The sequence below is a fragment of the Bufo bufo genome, chromosome 1, assembly GCF_905171765.1.
Source record: "Bufo bufo chromosome 1, aBufBuf1.1, whole genome shotgun sequence".
Taxonomy (NCBI): domain Eukaryota; kingdom Metazoa; phylum Chordata; class Amphibia; order Anura; family Bufonidae; genus Bufo; species Bufo bufo.
Genome location: NC_053389.1, coordinates 755,985,425 through 756,008,698, shown reverse-complemented (window position 1 = coordinate 756,008,698; position 23,274 = coordinate 755,985,425).

The following is a 23,274-nucleotide window of genomic DNA, read 5'->3' as shown; positions in this document are numbered from 1 at the left end:
ATGGATCGCAGGTCGGAATAAGAACCTGTAGTCTCTGCGGAGTATAGTATCACCTGGTCAGAACCTTCCACAAATTCTCTTGTAACCTCACACACGTTGAAACTGCAAGAGGTGAACAAAGTAGGCTAGTCTTTTCCCCCTCCGTGGTGTGGAGGTCTGTTTCCCAATTTTTAAGAAATGTCAGATTATTAGATCTAGTACTATGCTCGCATATATAGTAGATATCTTATTTCTTAGTTCCCTATGAATGAGAGCAATTTTTTTCAAATTTAAGGATGATATGATACTCTGAGAGTATGGCGTACTCATCTATACTCTACTTTAATGACCAATCCATTGTCTCCCTTACTGAGGATTCAAGATTTGAAATGTCTCTTACTAAGTCATGTAAGTCTATTTCATTAACATTTATAGATCTTTTAGATGGAAAGTTCTCCCTCCTTGAAGGATGAGAGTCACATACACAACTGAACATTACATTTACTACATTACAATTGCTACATATCTTACATTATGTTAAGAGAGTGGTTATTCCCAGCTCGCCAACGGGGGGTTGGCAAGCTGGGAATAGCCACTCTCTTAACATAATGTAAGATATGTAGCAATTGTAATGTAGTAAATGTAATGTTCAGTTGTGTATGTGACTCTCATCCTTCAAGGAGGGAGAACTTTCCATCTAAAAGATCTATAAATGTTAATGAAATAGACTTACATGACTTAGTAAGAGACTGTCACGGCTGAGGATGGGGGAAACCCTCAGCCGTGTGCCGAAGGAAGATGGTCGCTGCTTGACCAGGACGACAGAGTTAGGGAGCGGGTCACCTCCTACAGCGTCCCTAACCTGACCCTAACTCCTACCTGCATGGGCCGACCTTTAAGGTAGGAGGACCCATGCGCAGGAACCTCTGAGCCCTGACTTACCCTCCGACCGGTCCCTGGGCTAGGAGTCAGGGTAAGACATCCTGTTCCTTCTGGATATGGAGGAACAGGAGTCTCACTGGCCAAGCTGCAAGCAAGGGGGAACAAATGCAACCTATGGCAATGGCAGGTACTTGCCACAAGCATAACAGAGATCTACCACAGACAACAAAGCCTGGAACCCATGTGGATGTACTGCCCACAGACAGCAGGACTCAGCACACAAACACACAACACACGGGAACCCAGGACCACAGGTGCAATAAAGAAACATACAACCAAACACATCTTCAAGACACCAAAGGACATATATATTTGCTATGACCAGAAGGATGGCCCCCACTTGCAGTTGGTAAGTAACCAGGAGGATGTCTACAGCCAGCATGGCTGAAACACCCTCTCTGGCTACTGCCTACAACTGAGGCTTTATAGGGCCAAGAGGCCACACTCAACAATCATACACATCCCGTGACTCACACACACTGAAAGGGAGTTAACCCTTCCAACACCACAGAAGGGAAAACATAACTTAAAGGGGAAGTGTCCAAACAACAAACACACTGTGGCGGTTGCCGCAGGCAACGACATGGGTGGCAAGCGTCTCCTGGGAGTCAGCCCGAAGGCCGGGACACTGCCACCACATGTACAACATACAACCAAACGTTGCCACGGACAGCCACAGTGAAGGGAAAATGTCAGTGCACACGAAACATAAACAAAGTGCACACAGACATACAAAAGTGCTACAAACGCGCGCACAACTCCAAGGGAACCGCACACATAGCTGTTGTCCGCGGCAACCGCACTTGAGGCCAACAACATTATGCCTCAAGCTGCGGTTGACACTACAACCCAAAACCGCGGGCAACTGTATGCGGCTCCCAATGAGTCACGGCCATAACATGGTCGTGACAGAGACATTTCAAATATTGGAGAGGAGCCCCACATCAAATCTTGAATCCTCAGTAAGGGAGACAATGGATTGGTCATTAAAGTAGAGTATAGATGAGTACGCCATACTCTCAGAGTATTTCTAGTAAGGAGGTTAGACGTTTCTTTAAAGGCGTAATGCTCTCCCAGCCCAAGAAACAAGGAACGCAATGGCACAGTCACCATTGATGCCGCCGCTTGAATGTCCAATCTATTCCCTCGCTGTCTCAGCCATTACAGACATCTCTGACCCTTAATAGATCTATAGTACAGCAAAAAAAATCTGGTAAACCAACACCTCCCTGCTTATTTGGTTGTACTAGGAGACAGTGAGGCAATCTTTGCTTAGATCTCCTCCATAGATATTTAGATATAATCATACATACGCAATTGTGCAAAGAAAGAAGCTGGGTGTCACAGGGCGCCGACGAGGTGCTCCTTCTCATCAGCGTCACCGGCTCCCTGTAGATAGATCGGAACGAGGACACGTGCTGCGTCCTCGTCTCCAGAATAACAAGGGGCAGGGAGAACCCGTCCGCGCACGTCTTTCCAGTGTGGCTGGCATCCTCCGCTTTCATGGTAACAGGGCTGAGTCTGAGCGCCGAGCTGAGCACTTGGCGCTCAGCTGGATACAGGAGAGCTTAGGTTTCCATCCTCGATTTAATTCTTGTTCTTCTGTTTCCTCACTTAACCCTGAGGCTAATAGTGTTACTTCAGAGCTGTGCATAGTCTGGGCTCAGGTTCAATCGAACCTCGAAAAAGCCCAGGAGGTTCAGAAAATTAAAGCTAATAGGAAACGTTCTAAGGGGGTGGATTTTAAAGTGGCTCGTGTTTTGACTCGCTGTGCCTGCTCCTTGTTTCTGCTGCGACTTCCTGGTTTTGACTTTTGCTATCTGACTTTCTGTATTGTCTGTCTTGTTTATCCATCCCACACTTACGTAAGTTAGAGACAGCCGCCCAGTTGCGCTCCCTTTTTTAGGACGGGTAAGTGCAAGTAGGCAGGGACAGAGACGTGGGTGGCAGTCAGGGGTGCACTACTCCCTACCCCCTATTCATGACAGAATCACAGGCCATATCTCACCATGAACCCTCTGCCAAGTCTCACTGATCATGTTCAGAACCTTGCTCAGATTGTCCCGGAGTTGGGGGAAAGGTTGCTAGCGCAAGAATCTGCTGGTAACCTATCTGTCCTAAATCCACCCCACTACAAGCGGAGCCCCTTGTTAAGTTACCAGATCGCTTTTCTGGGGACCGCAAATGTTTTTGGGCTTTTAAAGAAAGTTGTAAACTGTATTTTCATCTGAGCCCTCATTCTTCTGGTTCAGAACAACAAAAAGTTGGAATTATTATTTCCTTACTACAAGGCGACCCACAGGATTGGGCATTTTCATTGCCTCCCGACTCTCAGTGTCTTAGGTCTGTTAATGCATTTTTTCAGGCTCTTGGGGTTCTGTATGATGAACCAGACAGGGCGACCATGGCAGAGAGTCAGCTTAAGTCCCTTGTGCAGGGTGACTGGCCAGTAGAGGATTATTGTACTCAGTTCAGTAAAATGGTGCACTTCGTTCCTCTGACCAAGCTCCCTAATGCCAATACCCTGGCTTCTTTATTTATTGACCAAGTTGTACGATTGCATGAAGTTCCGGAGAATATTGTATCTGACAGGGGTGTCCAGTTCGTTTCTAAATTTTGGAGAGCCTTTTATCTAAGATGTGAAATTTCATTGTTCTTTTCGGCAGCCTTTCACCATGAGACAAATGGTCAAACGGAACGGTTGAATCAGGCTGTTGAACAATTTTTAAGGTGTTACATCTCTGATAATCAGCAGTTGTGGGCGAGATATCTTCCTTTGGCAGAGTTCGCAATTAATAACCGTGTGAACTCTGCCACTGGAGTATCTCTGTTTTTCTGTAACTTAGATTTCCATCCTCGATTTAATTCTTGTTCTTCTGTTTCCTCACTTAACCCTGAGGCTAATAGTGTTACTTCAGAGCTGTGCATAGTCTGGGCTCAGGTTCAATCGAACCTGGAAAAAGCCCAGGAGGTTCAGAAAATTAAAGCTAATAAGAAAACGTTCTAAGGGGGTAGATTTTAAAGTCGGCGAGAAGGTTTGGTTGTCCACCAAAAATCTGTTGTTAAAAGTGTCTTCTAGGAAGTTTGCGCCACGATTTGTTGGACCATATGAAATTGTCGACATTATTAATCTAGTATCATTTAGGTTGAAGCTGCCAAACTCGTTTCGTATTTACAACGTATTCCACAAATCCTTGCTTAAGAAATATATTTCGCCTGTAGTTCCTTCAGAGGGATTCCCTTCTCCGGTAGAGATGGACAGACAAAATGAATATATCATATCTAAGATCTTCGATGTCAGGAAAGTTCAAAATTTATTTCAATACCTTGTCCATTGGAAAGGTTATAGACCAGAAGAGAGGTCCTGGGTGCCGGTGAATAGGATGCATGCTACCAGGTTGATTAAAAAGTTCCATCTTGCTCATCCGGAGAAACTGTCTCCGGTGACTTGGGGTCCGGTGGCCCCTCGTAGAAGGGGGGGTACTGTCACAGGGCGCCGATGAGGCGCTCCTTCTCATCAGCGTCGTCGGCTCCCTGTAGATAGATCAGAATGAGGACACGCGCTGCGTCCTCGTCTCCAGAATAACAAGGTGCGGGGAGGACCCGGCCGCGCACGTCTTTCCAGCGTGGCTGGCGTCCTCCGCTCCTATGGTAACAGGGCTGAGTCTGAGCACCGAGCTGAGCACTCGACGCTCAGCTGGATACAGGAGAGCAAGTCATGTGACGCTGGCCACATCCCATGACTCCTGCTCCTCACTATTTAACAGGCAGCCTTCTGGCCACAGGTTGCCTGTGATTAAGGTCCTTACCTAGTGTATACTGCTGCATTACTTCCTCTGATTTTCGGTATTCATTCTCAGCTCATGTTTTGACTCGTCCTTGTCTTCTCCCTGTGTATTAAGGTATCTCCTGGTATTGACTCTCGGCTCGTGTTTTGACTCTTCTTCACCCGCTCCTTGTATCTTGTTGTTATCTCCTGGTTTGACTCCTGGCTCATGTTTTGACTCGCTGTGCCTGCTCCTTGTTTCTGCTGCGACTTCCTGGTTTTGACTTTTGCTATCTGACTTTCCGTATTGTCTGTCTTGCTTGTCCATCCCGCACTTACGTAAGTTAGAGACAGCCGCCCAGTTGCGCTCCGTTATCTAGGACAGGTAAGTGCAAATAGGCAGGGACAGAGGCGTGGATGGCAGTCAGGGGTGCACTACTCCCTAACCCCTATTCGTGACACTGGGATTGGTATAGTATCTTAGAGGACATAATAGTTTTTATTAAAGCACGTCTGCGATTGGAAAGGCGTTTCCCACGAGTCTATAAGTGATTTGATTGTTTGAGGTAGGTCCCGTGTTACTGGATCACCAAGAAGCTTAATCGACTCCCTCGACCACTGAAAAGGTCAACCCGCAGCCAGGCTTTGTTGGGTAAGGGAGTCTAATGTTACATTGAGCACTTGGGATTTAGATGGGTTGATCAAGAAGTTAGATAGCACTCCAAATTTATTCAAGATCGATTAAATTGCAGGGAGTGCCTGTCGGGGGTTATAAATCAGTGAATGCAGCGACCTGCTGTTGGATTCCCCCTAACTGTATCCCCTCCATTGATATTTGGAAGCAAGGATTCAATAACCAAATCAAACAGTAAAAGGGAAAGGGGGAAACCTTGTCGGGTGCTACTTTGAATCGTGAAGAGAGAGGGGGAAGAACCGTGTTTACTAGGACTCGTGCAGTGGGACTATTGTACATGTCCATAATATGTATGTATTGAGAGGCAAAGTGATATTTGTGCAATACCCTAGTCACGAGCAACCAGTTTACTTGGTCAAAGGCCTTGTCGGCATCGGTGCTGAGAAGAACTATTGGAGTTGATCGTTTCCGGGCATGGTGTATAAGGTGAAGAAGGTGGATGGTGTTCATGTGGCCTTCTCTGCCTGCAACTAATTCAACCGGTTGGGAGAATGAGTTGGAGTCATAATGCTAACATCTTAGCATAAAGCTTCAGGCCTGTATTTTTTTATGAAATAGGGTGATAACTTGCACTTCTTTAGGAATGATTGTGACTGTCCCATGCAAAATATGCAGAGGCAAAAGGACTCCCTGAAGCAGGGACGGACTGGGAACATAAAATGGCCCTGAAAAAAATACTAAAAGTGGCCCTGTATTGAAGTTGGGTCCAAACTGATGGAAGGCAGGGCCAGCAATACCATAACTTGGCACATTATACCACCCCAACAGAGCCAAATACCACAGTCCATCATAAAAATACTGCCCCAGCAGTACAAAATACACCCCCAAAAACTTCCGCTGGCCAGCTGTGTTGAGAGCCCAGGCGGGGCCCTGGGCATCGGCCCATCAGGAAATTTCCCTGTAAGTTCTATGGACAATCCACCCCTGCCCTGAAGTGTTTCATTGCAGACTCTCAAAGGCTTGGGCAGTAAGAGAGACCAAAGGGTTTTATAATAAAGTAGGGGTAGTCCATCCGGGCCTGGGCTTTTATGCAAGGGGGTCAGACGGACCGCTGTGTTAAGTTATTCTATGGTAAAAGGGCGTGATATGGAAGCAACCTGTTCAGTGGTCAAGCGAGGCAGGTGAATAGATTTTAGCCATGTGTCAATATCTTTAGTCCTATTAGCTATTGCCTGGGACTCCTCTTTTCCCCTTATGTTCTAGAATTGTAGATAAAACTCACTAAAGCGGGCCTATATATCGGGCCTATTGGTTTAACCTATATATCTCCCACTTATTGAACGATCCATCGGCCGTGTCAGACTGGAGTTCCTTGGTCCTACCAGAGGATATGGTTCTGAGGTTCTACCCTCCATCTCTATAGAACATGCGCTCATCCACTTTCTATTCCATCGTAATCTATTTTATTCTACACTCACAGGTCATGTCACCAATAAGGCCTAAAAGATCATTTGTAAATCAGCTTATAAGAAAAAAAGCCTAGTGACAAGTGACTGGCTCCAAATTCAGCTCCACCATGGAATTGTCTTCCGTTGGACCTTTGTAATTATCTTCTGCTAAACCTTTGGAATTATCTTCTGCTGGGCCATTTATTCTCTTAGGCTAAGGTCACATCTGCATCAGAATTCACTCTGGTGACACCAACAGCATCAGACAGATCCCATTGGCTATAATGGGGCCAGTTGGGTTTCCAGTATGGATTGCGGCATTCTGCCAGACTATACTGCTATACTGCTACATGCATTTATTTATTTATTTTTGCCGAAATCTTCTGACAAAACCTCTGCCACATATGTGAACCTATCCTTAGTCACATCTGTTTTTGGGTGCCAACCATTACAGCTCCAACACTAGTTGTCGCTCAGCTCTCCCAAAAGTGTAAGTGTACCTGTAGGTGGCCACAGCACCTATTCTTCATATGGCCTTTACTATAATGGGAGTTTTCTTGCAGCCTTATTCATTCATGTGAAGCAGTTTTAGCGTTCTCCACCCCTGTTATCTGTGCACACAGCAGTGTACTGCATGTTCTCCCATAGGCTGTGTAAGGACAGATAAGAGACATAGGAGCGGTTATACCCAGGCGGTATCTGTGTGCGCAGAGACCCCACACCTTCACTGCTTTTTTGTACAAGCCTGCTGATGTAGATCATTTTCAACCGACACAGCTAAGACGGGGCGAGGATCCCAGTATATGGGACAGATAATATCCTGTAACACGCCATGGACTGTCCAGATAAAAAAAGGGTAGTGCCAGTCAGAACAAACATTTCATATCTGGGTACCATGTGAACCATAGAGACCAGACGCCTTAACATGTATAGCTTGGAAGAAAGACGAGACAGAGGGGATATGATAGAAACTTTTAAATACATAAAGGGAATCAACAAGGTAAAAGAGGAGGGAATATTTAAAAGAAGAAAAACTACCACAAGAGGACATAGTTTTAAATTAGAGGGGAAAAGGTTTAAAAGTAATATCAGGAAGTATTACTTTACTGAGAGAGTAGTGGATGCATGGAATAGCCTTCCTGCAGAAGTGGTAGCTGCAAATACAGTGAAGGGGTTTAAGCATGCATGGGATAGGCATAAGGCCATCCTTCATATAAGATAGGGCCGGGGGCTATCCATAGTATTCAGTATATTGGGCAGACTAGATGGGCCAAATGGTTCTTATCTGCCGACACATTCTATGTTTCTATCTGTAGAATGGTTCTGACCCACCATAGTAATATAGAGTCAGACCTGTACTTCTATTAGGGATTACAAAGAATCAATAGTGACTCCTTTTGGGAACCGCACATTGCCGCATTTCCGCATTTTGGGAACCGCACATTGCCGGCACTAATAGAATATGCCTGTTCTTGTCCGCAATTGCGGACAAGAATAGAACATGTTCTATTTTTTTCAGGATCGGAATTGCGGACCCGGAAGTGCGGGTCCGCAATTCCGTATCCGGGCAGCACATAGAAATGAATGGGTTCGCAATTCCGTTACGCAAAATGCTAAACGAAATTTCGGACGTGTGAATGGACCCTAACATTGCAGTTTTTCCACGCGAAAATCCACACGGAAAAAGAGAAGTACATGATCCACAGGTGTGAAGGCAGCCTAACGCTGGGAGCCATGATGCGTGTAGTAGACATGAGAGGCCGCTCCTTGGCTGCAGCGCTCATGTGCTGGTAGCCTGCCAATCGGAGAGCGATTGGAGAAGTATTGTTTTCTTTTCTTTATAACATTTGCTGCTGTTTTTTTCAAAGATTGGATAACCCCTTTAACATCATTAAATTATAGCAAAAGAACAATTAAAGGGGATTTACGGTGTTGATTGGCGGGGGTCTGATAGCCAGCACACATTCCAATCCGCTGTTGCGCCGACGTCAGAAGGGCACAGGTCCCATTAAGATTGGCGGCGCTGTTGGGGTGTCAGACCCTCGTTGATCTGATATTGATGACCTATCCTCACGATAAGCCATCAATATAAAAATACTGGAAACCCCCTTTAAAAAAGATCTTGCATATTCAAGAGCTGATGTGTTGTTAACAGAGCAGACTCTAGTCCTAAATCTCCAGGCCTGGCTCGCTTCCACATCCCAAGCACTTAGTAAATGAGCCAAGTGTAATTAATTAAGACACTTTCTGGACTGATTATGATTTGTTTGCCTCAGACCAGGCATCGTGTGCTGGCGTCTAGCTGAAGTGGCAGAACATTGTTCTATATGGGGAAGGTAAGGGCACACACACCACAGCGGTAGAACTAGTAGCAGGTAGCATATACAGCAGATTCAGTATACATATGGAAACTGCTGTCCCTGAATTAATTTGAGGCTGATTGGCACAGAGAGAGATATCATATAGAGTAAGTTCCCATCCAGAATGAGGTTAAAATGCCATGGTGGATGGGCACAAAAATATATTTGCTAAGTACATCATATTCATTTTATATAGTGACAATAGCATTCGTTCCTGTATTCTATCTTTGCAGAGTGCTGTTGCATTGTGTTTGCTTTTACTCCTGTAGCTGCTGTCAGAGCTGTAGCTCATGTTGGCTCCATGCCCTTACCTATGGGTGGTACGAATACCTCTCCACAACAAGGTTTACACCACCATTCTCTCCTGCAAAGAATGGAAATGTGGAAGATAAGTAAGTAAGCAAGCATTGACCCGTTCTGGAATAGGGTGGTGCACATGAAAACTCGACCTGAACCAGATGACAGTGGAACAGATCACTTAGCAATAAATCACAGGCTTCTCAGTGTCCCTCCATAATCATGCTATCCTTCTTCTTCTGACACACAGTATTGCACAGTTACTGGGTGGCAGGCTGGCTGCTCTTGATCAAAGCACTGTCTTCTATATCGGCCTTGGCTGCTATCAGGATGCATGGACTAGGTAGCTTCTTACTACCCCTGTGCCCTGCTCTCTAGCCTCTGCTAGTGCTCCGGCTAATGCCACTCACCTCCACTGCTAGCTAGCTGCACGCAGGAATCTTGCATCATCTCCCAGCTCACAAGAGTGCACTGTGGCTCTCCTGCATCTCATGTTTAACCATAAGGCCTCTTTCAGACGGGTGTTGCGAGAAAATGTGCGGGTGCGTTCACGCGATTTTTCCGCGTGAGTGCAAAACATTGTAATGCGTTTTGCACTCGCGTGAGAAAAATCGAGCGTGTTTGGTACCCAAACCCAAACTTCTTCACAGAAGTTCGGGCTTGGGATCGATGTTCTGTAAATAGTATTATTTTCCCTTATAACATGGTTATAAGGGAAAATAATAGCATTCTGAATACAGAATGCATACTAAAATAGCGCTGGAGGGGTTAAAAAAAAATTAAAAAAAATTTAACTCACCTTAGTCCACTTGTTCGCGGCCCGGCATCTCCTTCTGGCTTCATCTGATCTCTGTGCAGCAACAGGACCTGTGGTGACGTCATTCCGGTCATCACATGGAACGTCACATGATCTTTTGCCATGGTGATTCACCATGGTAAAAGATCATGTGACGTACCATGTGATGACCGGAGTGACGTCATCAAAGGTCCTTGACCTATAATTAATGCTCACCACAGGTTCTATTCAGTAAAGGGGACAGAAGGAGATGCCGACGTCGCGATCAAGTGGATTAAGGTGAGTTAAATGATTTTTTATTTTTTTTTAACCCCTCCAGCGCTGTTTTACTTTGCATTCTGTATTCAGAATGCTATTATTTTCCCTTATAACCATGTTATAAGGGAAAATAATAATGATCGGGTCTCCATCCCGATCGTCTCCTAGCAACCATGCGTGAAAATCGCACCGCATCCGCACTTGCTTGCGGATGCTTGCGATTTTCATGCAACCCCATTTATTTCTATGGGGCTTGCGTTACATGAAAAACGCACAAAGAGGAGCATGCTGCGATTTTCACGCAATGCACAAGTGATGCGTGAAAATCACCGCTCATGTGAACAGCCCCATAGAAATGAATGGGTCAGGATTCCATGCGGATGCAATGCGTTCACCTCCCGCAACGCATCTGCGCGGAAAACTCGCTCGTGTGAAAGGGGCCTAAGGCTCTGCCTAGACTACTACTTATCCCTTCTAGGGAATGTGCTGGCTTGCCTCTGCCACGTAGAATCGTGTGCCAACATTAAAGAGGTGATCCCATGACTAATGTGAAAAATAAAAATCAGATATTGTATAGTAAATTACCATCTTTTTCTAACAAAGCTAGAACCAGCCCTGTACCTCACATGGATCCAGAGTTCTCCCCAGTCATTGCTCTGCTAGATTTATATCAAAGAAAATCACAGAAATAAGATAATACTGCACTTAGTAAAGTAGATGCAAGCATTATACATGGACAAAGTCCTCACTCTGATATGATAAAATCTGAGACTCTCAGCCAATATATTTTGATCAAAACACATCTGTGCCCGCCTACCAAGCGCCAAGGTGGTCTCAGGTCAGACGGGTCCTACACTAAACCTACCTAAGCCGTTGGGCTTCTATGTTCAGGAGCACAGACGCCGCACATATGGTGTGCTGCTCCTAGTCACCTCCATGTGCATGAAGCAACCAATGGGAGGAGGAGCAAACACACCTTTATGTACCACCTAATCAAGGCGCTCTATTGGATAGGAAGGGCAAAAGTGCGTAGGAATGCTACTCCCAAGATAAATAGGTGCGCATTCACACTTGAAGGGGCCACTCCCTCAAGCAAATACTACATAGACAAAAAAAAAACACAGAAAAAACAAAGATAATATGAGACACTTAGCCAATATATTTTGATCAAAAATTTATATCAAGCTGACAGGTCAGGGGGGGGGGGGTGTCTTTTCTGCTGCAGCTCAGGAGGCGTGTCCATGCTCTCCCTATCACATCTCAGGAGGCAGTTAAAGGATGAAACTGAGCATGTGCGGCCAACTCAGTGAGCAGGTCAAAGAAATAAGAAAAGAAAAAAACAGCGGGTGGCGCTATACAGATACATTTTATTGAATAACTCAGCTGCTATACTACATTTTTAATTACATTCAATTAGAAAAGTATTCAGGTCCAGGTGCTGGTTTGAAAACTGTAGAATATTTTTCGCGGGACAACCCCTTTAACTGCTCACAGTCCATCTGGTAAGTCTCCATATACAAGAGCTCATTGCTTAATCATGATGAGAACGCTGTTTCCTTATCCCATCCCGCGTGACATTTTGGGAGACACGCCACCTTACTCATGCGGAAATAGCAATAAAAAGTAAGAAGGCACTTTATGTACCGGATGGGCTGTTAGTGGTTATTTTTGGCTCACGATTCTAGGTTTTACATTGGATAATATTGTCCTGCACTTGTGTAGTGAAGCATATTGGAGCAGAGCGGAGATCTGTGGAGATCCATGTGTGGACTTTCACTTGTGTTGATTGAATATCTTACAGTATCTGTCACAGTTAGGGCTCATGTACACCAACATATTTTTTTCGCATCCGATCCGCATTTTGTGCAGGTGGTATGTGGACCCATTCACTTCAATTGGGCCGCAAAAGATGCGGACAGCACAGCGTCTGCTGTCTGCATCCATATGTCCAATAGAACATGTCCTATTATTGTCCATTTTACGGACAAGGACAGGACTGTTCTATAGAGGCTAGGATATTCCGTAAAATGCAAAACGCACACGGCTGGTATCAGTGTTTTGCGGATTCTGAATTGTTGTACTGCAAAACAGGCTACGGTCATGTGCCCTTACTGTCACATATATTTAGTCCTTTTGCTACTGCTGCCTCTTATTGCAATTGATGTACGTCAACTTATATCGCTTGTTCCAAATTCAGTGTTGCACATTTGACAGTTTTGGCCAATGACAGAAGGTTTACAGTTGTGCCGCAATGTCACGTGTAGAGCAGCGTACATGGGACTGGCGTTACCTGGAAGAAACAGGATGACAAAACAAGTGAGGTGGAAGGAAAGTACACACAGCGCAGCAGAACAGGTTTTCGAGCACGGTTATGCTATTTTAAATCTATAGAAATCAAGGCGGACTTAGAACTATTTGTTTGGACCATGTTTGGTCATATGATAGCAAAAAGTGATTGTCATGCAAGTTTTTTCGAAATTTTAATAATTTAATAAAAACTTTCCGTATGGCATCTGTTTTTTTTTGCGAATACATTGTAATAATGCCTATCCTTGTCCGCAAACTAGAAAAAAATACCACATGCACAATTTTTTTTGCGGAGCAACGGAATGGACATACTGATGCGGAAAGCACACGGTGTGCTGTCCGCGTTTTTTGCGGACCCATTGAAATGAATGGGTCCGCATCCTATCTGCAAAAAAAACGGAACGGACACGGAAACAAAATACAGTCGTGTGCATGAGGCCTTAATCTCTCCCCTGCTTGCTTTAGACGCATCGCCATTATTAAGAGGCCCATGCCTCTTGATATATGTGACGCGTCCATGCAGGTTTGTGTGACAATGCGGAGATCAAGACCAGTTTTCTGGAGTAGCTTATAATGTACTGCATTATAATGCACCCTGTAGTGCCACTCCATATAATGCACCTCTGTAGTGCCCATATGTATAATGCCCCCTTTATATTGATATAATATATTTCCCCCTCTGTATTGATAGCATTTATAATGGTCCCCTCTTTATTATATAGAATGCCCCCCTCTGTGGAATGCCCCCTTCTGTAGAATAACCCCCTCTGTCGTATAGAGAATGCCCTCCTCTGTAGTATGACCCCCATCTGTAGTTTAGAGAATGCCCTCCTCTGTAGAATGCCCCCTTCTGTAGTATGGCCCCCATCTGTAGCATGCCCCCTTCTGTAGTATGGCCCCCATCTGTAGTATAGAGAATGCCCTCCTCTGTAGAATGCCCCCTTCTGTAGTATGGCCCCCATCTGTAGCATGCCCCCTTCTGTAGTATGGCCCCCATCTGTAGTATAGAGAATGCCCCCATCTGTAGCATGCCCCCTTTTGTAGTATGGCCCCCATCTGTAGCATGCCCCCTTCTGTAGTATGACCCCCATCTGTAGTATAGAGAATGCCCCCTTCTGTAGAATAACTCCCCTCTGTAGAGTGGCCCCCCTATGTAGTAAATATAATGCTATACCCTCCCCTAGTATGTACGGCCAGCACATATACATTAAAAAAATATACATACACACCTGTGTTCCGCTCTCTCTGCCGCCGTCTGCTTTCCCCCTGCTCCTCCTCATCCTGGCACAGGTGGTATCACGACCGGCGTGCCGATCACATACGTGACTCAAAGGGAGGGAAAAGGAAGGCCCTGTCCAAGGGAGAGGGAAAGATGGTGACCCCTAACTCACCTTGAGGCTGGCACCTGAGTGCCCTATTGGGAACACTAGTCCGCACCACTAACACTAAAGGGAAACACTAGGGAGAAGACAGACAATACTGACAAAACAAATAGTCCCAGGTGGGCGACAACAAACAACTAACAGGGATCCGGAGGGTAACGCTCTGGTACGACAACCAGGAATCACAGCTACACAGCTCCAGTGGGTCAGTATAGAAGTCCAGGCAGGAAGCTCTATATCTGGCAACCAGAGAAGTGAGAGATGGGAATATAAGGAGGTTGGGATTGCTGGACAAGAAACAGCTGAGGAGAAGAAGCTACGGATCCCTGAGTGAGACAAAAAGGATTGCAAGGCAAACCCAGAAAGACATAGAGCGCGCAGCCACCCGCTGCGACTTCCTGACCCCGGGTATAACAGAGTCAGACGTGGCTCTTGTCACCCTCGTGACAGGTGGTCACAATGACATCACCTCAGCATCCTACGCCAGGTCTTGCACGATGATGTCAACCTGCGAGATTCAAAGCAGGAGGTCGCGGTGATGTCATCGTGATCTCCTGCGCTGTTCTACTTCCTCATAGGCTTCAGGCCCAGTGGGCTGCGGTCTACTAGGCTGAACGGCTGGGATGGCTCCCATGCCTCGCCATAAACTGCCACCCCCTCAGAGGCAGCCAGGGAGGTCACCCGGGCCCCCCAACCTCAAGGGCCCCATAACGACTGTCTGGACTGCCTCTATTGGCCACTGGGCGGCAGTTGTAAATATCTACTGGGAAACAGCTCAGAGGACATATGCCACCCTGCACCTCCGGCCCAGCCCACCACTGACCGCTCTCCACTCTCTACAAAGAGGCAAGTAGTGTGTAAAACCTTAAAAAGTCATAAAATTTTGCAATTATTTTTTTTTGGGCATCAGTTTTTTATAGAGGGGTAGATAAAAGTCCCCCATACTTTTTTTTACAACCAACAATACCAGCAATCTCTTACTTTTACTAGCAGGATCCAATAACCTCTTCCTCTCTCTTCTGTGCACAGTAAAATTAGGTGAAGGGCTTAAAGGGGTATTCTCATCTGGATATTTATGATATATATTGGTAGGATATGCCATAAATGTCTGATAGGTATGGATCCCACCTATGGTACCCACTCCTTTCCCAAGAACATGCACAGCATCCTTCCATTCACTGCTATGGGGCTTCTGTTAATAGCCGATCCAGCACTCGAGCCGTCCTTGTAGAGGTATTACATGGACAGCAGGTAACGCTACAGGACCTGGCTGGTCATAGGATTACATTATGCTGCAGTGACCAAATAATATATCCACACATAGTGAATGAATAAGGCCACAAAGCAGATAAATATCAATCAGTCCATAGGTCCAATTTATTTCTGCTGGATGATACTAGCTTTTTTTGTGGGGCTTTTGTGGGATCCGTCCCGTTTCCGTTATGCAGGGGACTCCTCTCCTGCATAACGGAAACAGGACGGATCCGTTTGGCAGCCCATAGACTTCTATTATGACGGAATGAATAACAGAATGCCTCTAAAGGCGTTCCGTTATGCATTCGGTCATAGAATTGCGTTATGGTCAAAGGTAACGGAATCCATAACACAATTCCCCTTTTACCAACAAACGAAGCGTGAATGAATTTCAAAATATAAATTCGCTCATCTCTAACGGACACCTATTTTTACAGACTTTCCAGAAATTTCTGGACAGTTGGCAACCCTGGATACACGTGTGATCTAGAACTGTCTATGAGGCACAGCACAATATTTTTCATATATTCACCTTTAATAATATATATAGTATTCACCATTTTTTACTGTGTTAATCTCTTGTAACAGTAATTAATCACCAAAAAAAAATGAAACTGACTTTCGTATGTATGAAAATCCAAGAAGCTTTATTGTAAATATATATATATATAAACAGTACATACATGTATTATAAAACAGGCGGCACAAGGCGGGACACACAGATGAGGAGCAGGACCCAAGGAGAGGCCGGGAGATCAGTGCACGAAAATACAGGGAAAAAGAATACTAGCTGAAAGAGCAAACCTCAGAGCCTCATAGCAGCAACGCCCCAAACACAATGCAACACAGGCGATTGTGGAGACTGAGGTTAAGATGGAAGGAACACAATTAAACATACCCTGAATGGTGCAAAGATCTCTCGGCCAGCTCCTGACCCAACGCCGTTTCGCCAGTAGATCTGGCTTCTTCCGGGGATAGCGCCCACCTTACATACCACATATGCACATACTGTGATTGTAGCTTGCCCATAATGATGCTGTCACCACTAGGAGGATCACACTCCCCGACGCGCGTTTCGGCGGAAACACCTTCTTCTGGGGGCGCCAGATCAATTCTAATTCGATGAGCACGGCAGAGTGATATCAGCTGCCTCATTAACACTTTCTCCTGAGCTAACGAGAAGATCGCTGAAATTCTATTAGTAGGTCATTTTGTGGCAGGGCTGAAATGCAGTGGAAATGAGGTTTTTGAGTTCATTTTATTCTCATGGGAAGGAATGACTCTGCAATTAATTGCAATCCATCTCATCACTCTTTATAACAATCTAGAATTAAAGCAAAACTGAAGCAGCAAACTTTGTGAAAACCAAAATTTGTGTCCGTTTCAAAACTTTTGGCCACGACTGTACATTTTACCTGCAGAGAACCATTAAAGGGGTATTTAAAGGGGTTGGTTGTCCCATCTCGACCTTTCTTGGCCAAAATGGGAATAACCACAGTAAGTGCTGACGTGGGGTGGCAACCAGCATTCCGCTGTTTCCATAACTCAGATCAAGATGGGACAACCCCTTTAATGGTCAGGTGCAGCTCCCCTGGTGATAGCTGATCCCTTTAAGGCCTCTTGCACACGACTGTATGTGTTTTGTGGTCCGCAAAAAATACGGATGACATCCGTGTGCATTCCGTTTTTTGCGAACGGAACATCTCGCCCCTAATAGAACAATACTATTCTTGTCCGTTATGCGGACAATAATAGGACAGGTTCTATCTTTGAACAAAACGGAAATACGGAAACGGAATGCATACGGAGTACATTCCTTTTTTTTGCGGATTGAAATAAATGGTTCCGTATACGGACTGTATACGGAACGCAAAAAACGGAACGTAAACGGGAAAAAAACGTTTGTGTGCGAGAGGCCTAAGGCTCCATTCACACGTCCGCAAATGGGTCCGCATCCGGAATGGGTGCGGACCCATTCATTTTCTATGGGGACGGAATGGATGCGGACAGCACACAGTGTGCTGTCAGCATACGCATTTGCGGAGTGCGGCCCCGATCTTCAGGTCCGCAGCTCTGCAAAAGATAGAACATGTCCTATTCTTGTCCGCAGCTTGTGGACAAGAATATTCATTTCTATAGGGGTCCCGGGCGGGTGTGTTGCGGCTCCGCAACACACCACGGACGTGTGAATGGAGCCTTACTCTACTTCTATGTCAGAAAGGGTCCAGGAAGGCAAATACAACCGTGAGGATCAAATAACTCCACATATCTCAGCTTCCTCGGCCTTCAGTATAACAACTTCATCATCATTGGTCTCCTGTCAATCACAACTTTAAGGGTGCTTTCACACATAGGTTTTATTGCAGTTTTATTCCTAGTTTTAACCGTGTTATTTGGCGTTTATGTTTTTTTGTACGTCTTTTGCAGTAAAAACACCAGATATCATTTTTGGTGTGAAGGAAGCCTAACGCTGGCCATAGAAGATGTTGGAGCGGTCACGTTATCAGTCTTATCTGAACAGACATTAGCAGAGTCGCCGGTCCCTTAATTCTGCCGCTACCAGGGACTGTAAGGCCCCATAAACACGGAGCCTGAAATATGCCATAGCCTGCGAAAAATACACAAAAGGCTAAGTAGCACTGACCATGAAAGTAGTGGTCACAACTCCAAACGAATGTATCGCCTGTAGGACGCTATGATCCTATCATTTACAATAATGTGAAGCGACGCATGATATGTCCACCAATGATCATTTGTTGTACTCAGGCTAGGTTCACCTTGTTGTTTTACCACTGCTTGGTCCTGTCAATCAAAGCAACGAGAGAGGGGCCGGCCACAGAAAGGAGCAGGGCTTGGGTGCAACAACAGCCATGGTGACGCCCTCATTGCACCAAAGGGCCAATTTGAATGATAAGAAAAAGGATCATATTTCAGGGATGGAGCCTGGGATCAACAAAAGAAAAATGGTTTTAATCAGGTGAACCACAGCTCGGTGTCTCCGTAAGCAACTGGATTGGGAGGTCGCTGGTGACAGATCCCCTTTAAATTCCAGAACCCTCTTCTGGCATAGGAACAGAATACCAGGATTGCTAGATCCGCCATATGCCAGACACCTCCCAGCGGATCCCATTCGTTATAATTGGGTCTGATGGGTTTCCGGCATGAGCCCCGGCATTCTGCCAGACAAAATACAGCTTCATAAAAAAGCTGGAGGCAGAAGCCAAACAGCAGTAGGCAGGGGGGGACGGACGGACGGACAACTACCTTGCATTCAGTTACCTAACATACCATTTAGTACTGCATGTGCCATCTGCATCATGGCAGGCCACAACCCTATATTGCAGGGCTGGCCAACCTGCGGTCGTCCAGCTGTTGTAAAACTACAACTCCCACCATGCCCTGTTGTCGGCTGATAGCTGTAGGCTGTCTGGGCATGCTGGGAGTTGTAGTTTTGCAACAGCTGGAGCACCGCCGATTGGGCATCCCTGCTATATTGGAACCATTGTATGACACTCCCCTCCTCCAACTAACTTTTAATGGGGTCCACTCAAATTTTTTGTAAGGTTTAGGTTATTTTGTTGGCGAGAATAGCGCTAAGTACTGCACAAGAATGTGAACATAGCCTTAGGTGTGCCAGTAACGTCATCAATATAGTAGAAAATGGTGATTTGTAGCCGACATATGAAGCCCATATCATGATACAATTCTGGAACATCTATTCTTAGAGCATTCCTGCTGCGGAGTTCCTCCTTTACTTCCTGGAAATTTTAATAATTTCATAACCGGGTGTTATCATTGACCAACATTATGTGCCTACATAAAAGACAGCTTGTTCAGTTGGTTATCACTCCCCATCCCATCAGCTTGGCTGAGCATGCAAGTGTTCCCAGTAGGAAGAGGAAGATGGTACCAAGAACAGAAGAACTGGGCACTTGAAATCTAATGGCCTGATCCTTATCGCCCTCGACATCGGGGAGAGTCGGGAGTCCCGGATGCACATTAGATTGTCAGCCATTTTCACCACAATCAGCAGGTTCGGCTAGCATATGTCTAAGGCCTCATGCACACGACCGTTGTTGTGTTCCGTGTCCGTTGTTCCGTTTTCCGTGATTTTCTGCGGACCCATTGACTTTCAATGGGTCCGTTGAAAACTCGGCTAAAGCACCGTTTGTCATACGCGTCCGTGATCCGTGGTTCCAGGCTGTCAAAAAAATAGGACCTGTCCTATTTTTTTCATGGAAAACGGTTCGCGGACCCATTCAAGTCAATGGGACCGTGAAAAAACGCGGAGGCACACAAGATTGTCATCCGCGTCCGCGTCCGTTTTTTTCCTATCATTTGCATGGCAAACTTGACTTAGATTTTTTTTTACTTTCCTTCATGTCTGGTGATCCTCCAAAAATAAAGGAAGACACACGGAAACAAAAAGGGAAACGGATCACGGAACAACGGAAGCACATTTTGCGGAACGGAACACAACAACGGTCGTGTGCATGAGGCCTCATACGTAGGACCAGATTTACACATCCAGACAGTGATGAGAGTGTCTGGCACCCTATTGACAAGGGCGATGGTAAAGGCCAGTTGTCAACTTATTCACATATTTCCAAGAGGAATAATATAGGAGCGTCAGAATTTTTGGCATTGTTTACACTGTAGATGCCTACAATCTTCAATTGTCTCTTAAAGGGGTTGTCCGGGTTATGAGCTGAACCCAAACAGACCACCGTTTTCACCCAAGCAGCCCCCCTAATATGAGCATCGGAGCATTTCATGAATTGCGCGGGGCAAAGGCTTTTTATGGAGATCTAGTGACGTACCGGGCTCTCCATAGGGTAAGCTAGGAGGAGGCTTCAGCCTAGCAGTGAGCCTGGTGACATCACCAAGACTGATGGGGAGGCTTTAGCGTTGCCCTCCTAGCCTGTAACACGGCTAGGGTACTGCTAAAGCACACACAACAGTGCCGGTGACATCACCGAGAACACTGCTAGGCGGAAGCCTCGTCCTAGCAGTGTGAAAAGATACGCAAACAAGCCCTTGGCCTGCACGATCCAGAGCAGGGCAAGGGAGAGCATCGGAGCATGAAATAGGGATATGGACAACCCCTTTAACTACTGTAAAAAGTAGTATGCAGACCCGTGTTACACGCACAGATCCCGTCAGCAAACTGAAAGCAGTGAAATTCCCGAAGACACCGGACTGAGCGATTCCTAAATTAGATGCGGATGAGGACATCAGGGAAATTCCATTTTCAGTATCGGATGTCATTTCCAGTAAAGCGAAGCCTCTGTGCCTGTTGTTACTGAATCCTATGAGCTGGGCAGATGATCGCACCTGAAGATGTGCGTTCTGCATGTGCAGAGCTTTCAGTCCAAATCTCCTGCTCCTAACGCTCCACTCGTGACGAGATCTTACCACATGGTCATCGGTCGCGACAAAACAATACTCAGATTAAATGGATGTGGTCGGATACAAACAAATAATGATGAAAAGTCTCCTGTGACCCTGTGCAGAGCTGAATGTCTCCATGGTAACAGACGACAAACAAACCTTATGTAGTCTGACCCTGCAGTCATAGGCCAGCCATCTGGTCCCTACTTTTTGGAAACCTACCAAATGTGCCCCATGCCGTGTGGCTGTCTTCATTTTTTGCCGCCCCATAGAAAAGAATGGGTCCACGAAACCGCAAAAAAGAGGGGATCAGACGCAGACCGAAAATACGGCCGTCTACATAAGGCCTAAAGGGGTTGTCCACTCCTTTAAAATTGATGGACTATCTTCAGGATAGGCCACCAATATCTGATTGGCAGGCATTTGACACCCCGCACCCCTGCCAATCAGCTGTTCTGTACTAGCCTCGGGGCCAGAACTGCCCAACTTTAGTTACTGCACCGCTGCTCCCATTGAAGTCAATGTGTCCTGCTACAAGCTCCATACACCATACAATGGACGGAGCTGTGCTGCACCAGAGCTACTCTGAAACAGTTGATCGGTGGGAGTGCGGGGTGTCTATACTAGCGGCCTGTTCTTAGGATAGGTCATCCATAGTAAAGGAGTAATGCCCGCATAGCCAAAGGAAGCTCGGCGGGCACAGCGCTCACAAGGGCGTACGTACTACTGAGGCAGTCTACGTGGTTGAATAGGTCATCAGTATATGATTAGTGGGGGTCCGCACCAAGGACTGACTGACCCCCGAGCACTCCCCTGACACTGACTGTGACCCCAGAGCACTCCCCTGACACTGACTGTAACCCCTGAGCACTCCCCTGACACTGACTGTAACCCCTGAGCACTCCCCTGACACTGACTGTAACCCCTGAGCACTCCCCTGACACTGACTGTAACCCCTGAGCACTCCCCTGACACTGACTGTAACCCCTGAGCACTCCCCTGACACTGACTGTGACCCCCGAGAACTCCCCTAACAATGACCCCTGACACTGACCCCTGAGCACTCCCCTGACACTGACTGTAACCCCTGAGCACTCCCCTAACAATGACCCCTGACACTGACCCCTGAGCACTCCCCTGACACTGACTGTAACCCCCGAGCACTCCCCTGACACTGACTGTGACCCCCGAGCACTCCCCTGACACTGACTGTGACCCCCGAGCACTCCCCTGACACTGAACCCGACCCCGAGCACTCCCCTGACACTGAACCCGACCCCTGAGCACTCCCCTGACACTGAACCCGACCCCTGAGCACTCCCCTGACACTGACTGTGACCCCAGAGCACTCCCCTGACACTGACTGTAACCCCTGAGCACTCCCCTGACACTGACTGTAACCCCTGAGCACTCCCCTGACACTGACTGTAACCCCTGAGCACTCCCCTGACACTGACTGTAACCCCTGAGCACTCCCCTGACACTGACTGACCCCAGAGCACTCCCCTGACACTGACTGTAACCCCTGAGCACTCCCCTGACACTGACTGTGACCCCCGAGAACTCCCCTAACAATGACCCCTGACACTGACCCCTGAGCACTCCCCTGACACTGACTGTAACCCCTGAGCACTCCCCTAACAATGACCCCTGACACTGACCCCTGAGCACTCCCCTGACACTGACTGTAACCCCCGAGCACTCCCCTGACACTGACTGTGACCCCCGAGCACTCCCCTGACACTGACTGTGACCCCCGAGCACTCCCCTGACACTGACTGTGACCCCCGAGCACTCCCCTGACACTGACTGTGACCCCCGAGCACTCCCCTGACACTGAACCCGACCCCGAGCACTCCCCTGACACTGAACCCGACCCCTGAGCACTCCCCTGACACTGACCAGAGTACTCCCTTAGCACTGACTGTGATCCCTGAACATTGTGATCCCTAAACATTCCCCTGACACCGACTGTGACCCCAGAGCACTCCCCTGACACTGACCCCCAAGCACTCCCCTGACACTGAACCCGACCCCTAAACATTCCCCTGACACTGACTGTGACCCCTGAGCACTCCCTTGACACTGAGACCCCCGAGCACCCCCCTGACACTGAACCCGACCCCCGAGCACTCCCCTGACACTGACTATGACCCCCGAGCACTCCCCTGACACTGAGACCCCCAAGCACTCCACTGACACTGACTGTGACCCCTGAGAACTCCCCTGACACTGACTATGACCCCCGAGCACTCCCCTGACACTGAGACCCCCAAGCACTCCACTGACACTGACTGTGACCCCTGAACACTCCCCTGACACTGACTGCTGGGTTTCCCGGAAAGCGAACACAAGTATTCTGAACTCTCCTGCATTCCATCCCATATCAGCGCTCCCACGTGACACCCTAGTTCCATAACCAAAGTGGGCGTGGCAGCAGCAAAAGTTGTAACTTTCCAA